At 37.2% G+C, this 7,015-nt stretch overlaps 1 non-coding gene across 1 annotated transcript; it reads right to left on the reverse strand.

Moving 5' to 3' along the window:
- Nucleotides 1–6,567: 6,567 nt before the first annotated feature.
- LOC112768098 (small nucleolar RNA R71) lies at nt 6,568–6,675 on the reverse strand. The gene has a single exon (XR_003185536.1). It is a non-coding gene; the product is annotated as a small nucleolar RNA R71 (small nucleolar RNA).
- Nucleotides 6,676–7,015: the final 340 nt, after the last annotated feature.

The raw sequence follows: 7,015 nt of genomic DNA on the forward strand, positions 1-7,015 counted from the left end.
TACTGCCCAAAAGGCTTTATGCTCTATTTCAACAGGGAGATGACAAGCTTTTCCATAAACTAAGTGGAAAGGACTCATCCCAATGGGTGTTTTGTATGCTGTTCTGTATGCCCAGAGTGCATCTTGTAGCCTGGTGCTCCAGTCTCTTCTATGAGGTTTGACTATCTTCTGCAAGATACGCTTTATCTCTCTATTTGACACCTCGACTTGCCCATTAGTCTGAGGATGGTAGGCTGTTGAAACTTTATGAATTATCACATGCTTCTTCATTAGTCCTATTAGTCTCCTGTTACAAAAATGGGTGCCTTGATCGCTCACGATTGCTCGTGGTGATCCAAAGCGACAAATAATATGGTTTCTCACAAAGGAAACAACAGTGTTAGCATCATCAGTGCGGGTAGGAATTGCTTCCACCCATTTGGAAACGTAATCCACAGCTAACAATATATAGAAATAACCATTAGAATTTGGAAACGGACCCATGAAGTCAATGCCCCAAACATCAAAAATTTCACAGAAAAGCATAATCTGTTGAGGCATCTTATCCCTCCTGGATATATTACCAAATTTCTGACATAGAAAACAAGATCTACAAAATTCAGCAGCATCCTTAAAAAGAGTAGGCAACCAGAATCCACAGTCTAAGATTTTTCTAGTAGTTCTTTGAGGGCCAAAATATCCTCCACTCTCAGATGAGTGGCAGGCCTCTAAGATGGACTGGAATTCTGATTGAGGCACACACCGTCTAATTACCTGGTCAGCTCCACATCTCCATAAATATGGGTCATCCCATATATAATATTTAGACTCGCTTTTCAGCTTGTCCCTTTGATGCTTAGAAAAATTTGGAGGAAAGGTGCGGCTAACTAGATAATTAGCTACAGGTGCATACCAAGGGACTATCTCAGATACTGCTTGCAGGTTATCAAATGGAAAATTATCAGCTATAGGAGTGGAGTCATCTGTAATGTGCTCAAGGCGACTCAAGTGGTCTGCCACTAGATTCTGGTTACCACTCCTATCCTTAATTTCTAAATCAAATTCTTGTAATAGCAGTATCCAACGTATAAGCCTTGGTTTGGACTCCTTTTTAGATAATAAATACTTTAGAGCTGCGTGGTCTGAATACACTACTACTTTAGTACTAAGTAAATAGGCTCGGAATTTATCTAGAGCAAAAACAATAGCAAGAAGCTCTTTCTCAGTAGTAGTGTAATTCGACTGAGCGGCATCCAAAGTTTTAGATGCGTAAGTAATAACAAAAGGATCCTTACCTTCACGTCGAGCCAGTGCTGCTCCTACTGCATGGTTGGAAGCATCACATATTATTTCAAATGGTTGGCTCCAGTCTGGTCCTCTCACAATTGGAGCTTGAGTCAGTGCACCCTTCAGCTTATCAAACGCCTGTTTGCAATTTTCACTGAACTCGAACTTAATATCTTTTTGTAGTAGCCTGGATAAGGGAAGTGCTACCTTACTGAAGTCCTTAATGAACCTCCTGTAAAAACCTGCATGGCCAAGGAAAGAACGAACCTCCCTCACAGAAGAGGGGTAAGGTAAATTAGAAATAACATCCACCTTTGCTGGATCTACAGAAATGCCAATATTAGACACAACATGTCCTAGTACAATCCCTTGTTTAACCATAAAGTGGCATTTTTCAAAATTTAATACCAGGTTTGTACTGACACATCTATCTAATACTCTAGATAATCTATCTAAGCAAAGGCTAAAGGAGTCGCCATAAACACTAAAATCATCCATAAAAACTTCCATACAGTCCTCAATAAGATTAGAGAAAAGACTCATCATGCACCTTTGGAAAGTAGCGGGTGCATTGCACAAGCCAAAGAGCATTCTCTTGTAAGCATAAGTCCCAAAATGACATGTAAAAGTGATCTTTTCCTGATCCTCAGGAGCTATATGAATATGGAAATAACCTGTGTAACCAGCTAGAAAACAATAATGCGATTTACCTGACAGGCGATCCAGCATTTGATCAATGAATGGGAGAGGATAGTGATCCTTACGGGTTGCTTGGTTGAGGCGTCTGTAGTGAGGAGCTGAACTGTGGTTGTCAGGAGCTCTCCATGCTCATTCTTTACTGCAGTGACTCCAGACTTCTTTGGTACCACTTGTATTGGGCTTACCCATTCACTGCCTGAGATGGGATAGATGATATCTGCCTCTAGTAGTCTGGTCACTTCCTTTTTGACAACCTCTAGGATAGTGGGGTTCAGTCTTCTCTGGGGTTGACGAACAGGTCTTGCTCCCTCTTCTAAAAATATTCTATGCTTACAGACTTGAGGGTTTATGCCTACTATGTCTGCCAAACTCCAACCAATTGCCTTCTTGTGCCTCCTCAGCACACCAAGTAGCTGCTCTTCCTGTTAAGAAGTGAGTTCCCTTGCAATGATAACCGGAAACTTCTGCCCGTCTTCAAGGTAAGTGATGAGCGGATAATTTATACGCTTTTTGGCATTGTTTTTAGTATGTTTTTAGTAGAATCTAGTTACTTTTAGGGATGTTTTCATTAGTTTTTATGCTAAATTCACATTTCTAGACTTTACTATGAGTTTGTGTGTTTTTCTGTGATTTCAGGTATTTTCTGGCTAAAATTGAGGGACTTGAGCAAAAATCAGATTCAGAGGTTGAAGAAGGACTGCTGATGCTGTTGGATTCTGACCTCCCTGCACTCAAAATGGATTTTCTGGAGCTACAGAATTCAAAATAGCGCGCTTCCAATTGTATTGGAAAGTAGACATCCAGAGCTTTTCAGCATTATATAATAGTCCATACTTTGCCCGAATTTAGATGACGCAAACTGGCGTTCAACGCTAGCTCTCTGCCCAATTCTGGCATCCAGCGCTAGAAACAAGTTGCAAAGTGGAGTTCAACGCCCAAAATGGCACAAAAGCTGGCGTTCAACTCCAAGAATGACCTCTGCACGTGTAACATTCAAGCTCAGCCCAAGCACACACCAAGTGGGCCCCGGAAGTGGATTTATGCATCAATTACTTACTTCTGTAAACCCTAGTAACTAGTTTATTATAAATAGGACTTTTTACTATTGTATTAGACATCTTGGGATCAAGTCTTGGTTATTCCGGTTCCCCTCTGGGGTCGAGACCAATGAACTCCATTATCACTTATGTATTTTCAACGGTAGAGTTTCTACACTCCATAGATTAAGGTGTGGAGCTCTGCTGTTCCTCAAAGATTAATGCAAAGTACTACTGTTTTTCTATTTAACTCAACTTATTCCGCTTCTAAGATATTCATTCGCACTTCAACCTGAATGTGATGAACGTGACAATTATCATCATTCCCCATGAACACGTGCCTGACAACCACCTCCGTTCTACTTTAGATTGAAAGAATATCTCTTGGATATCTAATACAGGGGACCGAGTCCGAGTTATTAGAGTCTTCGTGGTATAAGCTAGATTGATGGCGGCATTCATGAGAGTCCGGAAAGTCTAAACCTTGTCTGTGGTATTCCGAGTAGGACTCTGGGATTGAATGACTGTGACGAGCTTCAAACTTGCGAGTGCTGGGCGTAGTGACAGACGCAAAAGGATAGTAAATCCTATTCCAGCATGATCGAGAACCTCCAGATGACTAGCCATGCAGTGACAGCGCATCGGACCATTTTCACAGAGAGGAATAGGATGCAATCATCGACAAGGGTGATGCCTCCAGACGATTAGCCGTGCTGTGACAGAGCATTTTGACCATTTTCCCGAGAGGATTGAAAGTAGCCATTGGCACCGGTGACATCCTTACAAAAAGCCAGCCATAGAAAGGAGTAAGACTGATTGGATGAAGACAGCAGGAAAGCAGAGGTTCAAAGGAACGAAAGCATCTCTATGCGCTTATTTGAAATTCTCACCAATGAATTACATAAGTGTTTCTATCCTTGTTTTCTATCTATTTATTATTTATGTTCGAAAACTCCATAACTATTTTATATCCGCCTGACTAAGATTTACAAGGTGACCATAGCTTGCTTCATACCAACAATCTCCGTGGGATCGACCCTTACTCACGTAAGGTTTATTACTTGGACGACCTAGTGCACTTGCTGGTTAGTTGTATCGAAGTTGTGACAAATTATGAATTAAGATTAGAGCACCAAGTTTTTAGAGCCATTACCAGAGATCATAATTTCGTGCACCAAGTTTTTGGCGCCGTTGCCGGGGATTGTTCGAGTTTGGACAACTGACGGTTCATCTTGTTGCTCAGATTAGGTAATTTTCCTTTTATTTTATTTTCAAAAAAAAAAAGTTTTCGAAAAAATCTTTCAAAAATTTCTCCTTTGTTTTCGAAAAAAATTTTAAAATAAAAATGTTTTCAAAATTATATTTTTCTTCAGAATTTTTAAGAATGAATTCTAGTGTTTCATGCAACATGTTGAAGCCTGGATGGCTGTAAAGCCATGTCTGTAGGGCATGTTAGGCTTGTCATGTCTGAGTTACATACTAAAGCTTGGCTGGCTAGTAAGCCATGCTTGACCCTTTGATTGGAACTTTAGACTAAAGAGCATAAGATTCCTGGAATTCATATTAAAAATTTTGGAATCCTTATTTTTCTTTTTTCAAAATGATTTTCGAAAAAAATTAAAAGAAAATACAAAAAAATCATAAAATCATAAAAAAATCAAAAATATTTTGTGTTTCTTGTTTGAGTCTTGAGTCAATTTTTAAGTTTGGTGCCAATTGCATACTCACCTTGCATTTTTCGAAAATTCATGCATTCATGGTGTTCTTCATGATCTTCAAGTTATTCTTAGTAAGTCTTCTTGTGTGATCTTGATGTTTTATTGTTTTGTGTTGTATGGTGTTTTTCATATGCATTTTTGAATTCTTAATGCCTAAGTATTAAAGATTTCTAAGTTTGGTGTCTTGCATGTTTTCTTTGCATATAAAATTTTTCAAAAATATGTTCTTGATGTTCATCATGATATTCACGGTGTTCTTGGTGTTCATCTTGACATTCATAGCATTCTTGCATGCATTCATTATTTTGATCCATAATTTTCATGCATTGCATCATTTTCTATGTTTTTCTCTCTCATCATTAAAAATTCAAAAATAAAAAAATATCTTCCCCTTTTTCTCTCATAAAATTTGAAAATTTGAGTTGACTTTTTCAAAAATTTTTAAAATCTAGTTGTTTTCTATTAGTCAAATCAAATTTTCAATTTAAAAATCTTATCTTTTTCAAAATATTTTTCAAAAATCAAATCTTTTTCATTTTTCTTAGTTATTTTCGAAAATTTTAAAAATATTTTTCAAAAATCTTTTTCTTATCTTTATTACATAATTTTCGAAAATAACATCATCAATTAATGTTTTGATTCAAAAATTTCAAGTTTGTTACTTACTTGTTAAGAAAGATTCAAACTTTAAGTTCTAGAATCATATCTTGTGATTTCTTGTGAATCAAGTCATTAATTGTGATTTTAAAAATCAAATCTTTTTCAAAACTAATTTCAATCATATCTTTTCAAAAATATCTTTCCATCTTATCTTTTTCAAAATCATATCTTTTTCAAAAATTTGATTTTAAAATATCTTTTCTAACCTCTTATCTTTTCAAAATTTGTTTCAACTAACTAACTAACTTTTTGTTTATTTCTTATCTTTTTCAAAACTACCTAACTAACTCTCTCTCTCTAATTTTCGAAAATCCCTTCCCCCTTTTTCAAAATTTCTTTTTAATTAACTAATTAATTTTTGATTTTAATTTTCAAAAAAAAAAATTACTAACCTTTTTCAAAAACCATTTTCGAAAATCACTAACTCTTTTTCAAAAATTATTTTCGAAATTCTCCCTCTCTCACCTCATTCTAATTATTTATCTACTAACATCTCCTCATCTCACATCTTTGCGCCCCTCACCCTTGTGTTTCCTTCCTTACATTACATATTTTGTCTCCTTCCTTTCTTCCACTTACATAGGGACCTCTATACTATGGTATAAAGGACTCCTGTTATTATTATTATTTTTCTGTGCCCTCTTATTTGTCATATGAGTAGGAGCAAAGACAAGAACATTCTTGTTGAAGCAGATCCAGAACCTGAAAGGACTCTGAAAAGGAAACTAAGAGAAGCTAAATTACAACAATCCAGAGATAACCTTTCAGAAATTTTCGAACAGGAAGAGGAGATGGCAGCTGAAAATAATAATAATGCAAGGAGGATGCTTGGTGACTTTACTGCACCAAATTCCAATTTACATGGAAGAAGCATCTCCATTCCTGCTATTGGAGCAAACAATTTTGAGCTGAAACCTCAGCTAGTTTCTCTGATGCAGCAGAACTGCAAGTTTCATGGACTTTCATCTGAAGATCCTTTTCAGTTCTTAACTGAATTCTTGCAGATCTGTGATACTGTTAAGACTAATGGAGTAAATCCTGAAGTCTACAGGCTCATGCTTTTCCCTTTTACTGTAAGAGACAGAGCTAGAGTGTGGTTGGACTCTCAACCCAAAGACAGCCTGAACTCTTTGGATAAGCTGGTCACGGCTTTCTTAGCCAAGTTCTTTCCTCCTCAAAAGCTGAGCAAGCTTAGAGTGGATGTTCAGACCTTCAGACAGAAGGAAGGTGAATCCTTCTATGAAGCTTGGGAAAGATACAAGCAGCTGACAAAAAAGTGTCCTTCTGACATGCTTTCAGAATGGACCATCCTGGATATATTCTATGATGGTTTATCTGAGCTATCAAAGATGACATTGGATACTTCTGTAGGTGGATCCATTCACCTAAAGAAAACGCCTGTAGAAGCTCAAGAACTCATTGACATGGTTGCTAATAACCAGTTCATGTACACTTCTGAGAGGAATCCTGTGAGTAATGGGACGCCTATGAAGAAGGGAGTTCTTGAAATTGATACTCTGAATGCCATATTGGCTCAAAATAAAATATTGACTCAGCAAGTTAATATGATCTCTCAGAGTCTGAATGGAATGCAAGCTGCATCCAACAGTACTCAAGAGGCATCTTCTGAAGAAG

This window comes from Arachis hypogaea, chromosome 17 (genome assembly GCF_003086295.3).
Source record: "Arachis hypogaea cultivar Tifrunner chromosome 17, arahy.Tifrunner.gnm2.J5K5, whole genome shotgun sequence".
Classification (NCBI taxonomy): Eukaryota; Viridiplantae; Streptophyta; class Magnoliopsida; order Fabales; family Fabaceae; genus Arachis; species Arachis hypogaea.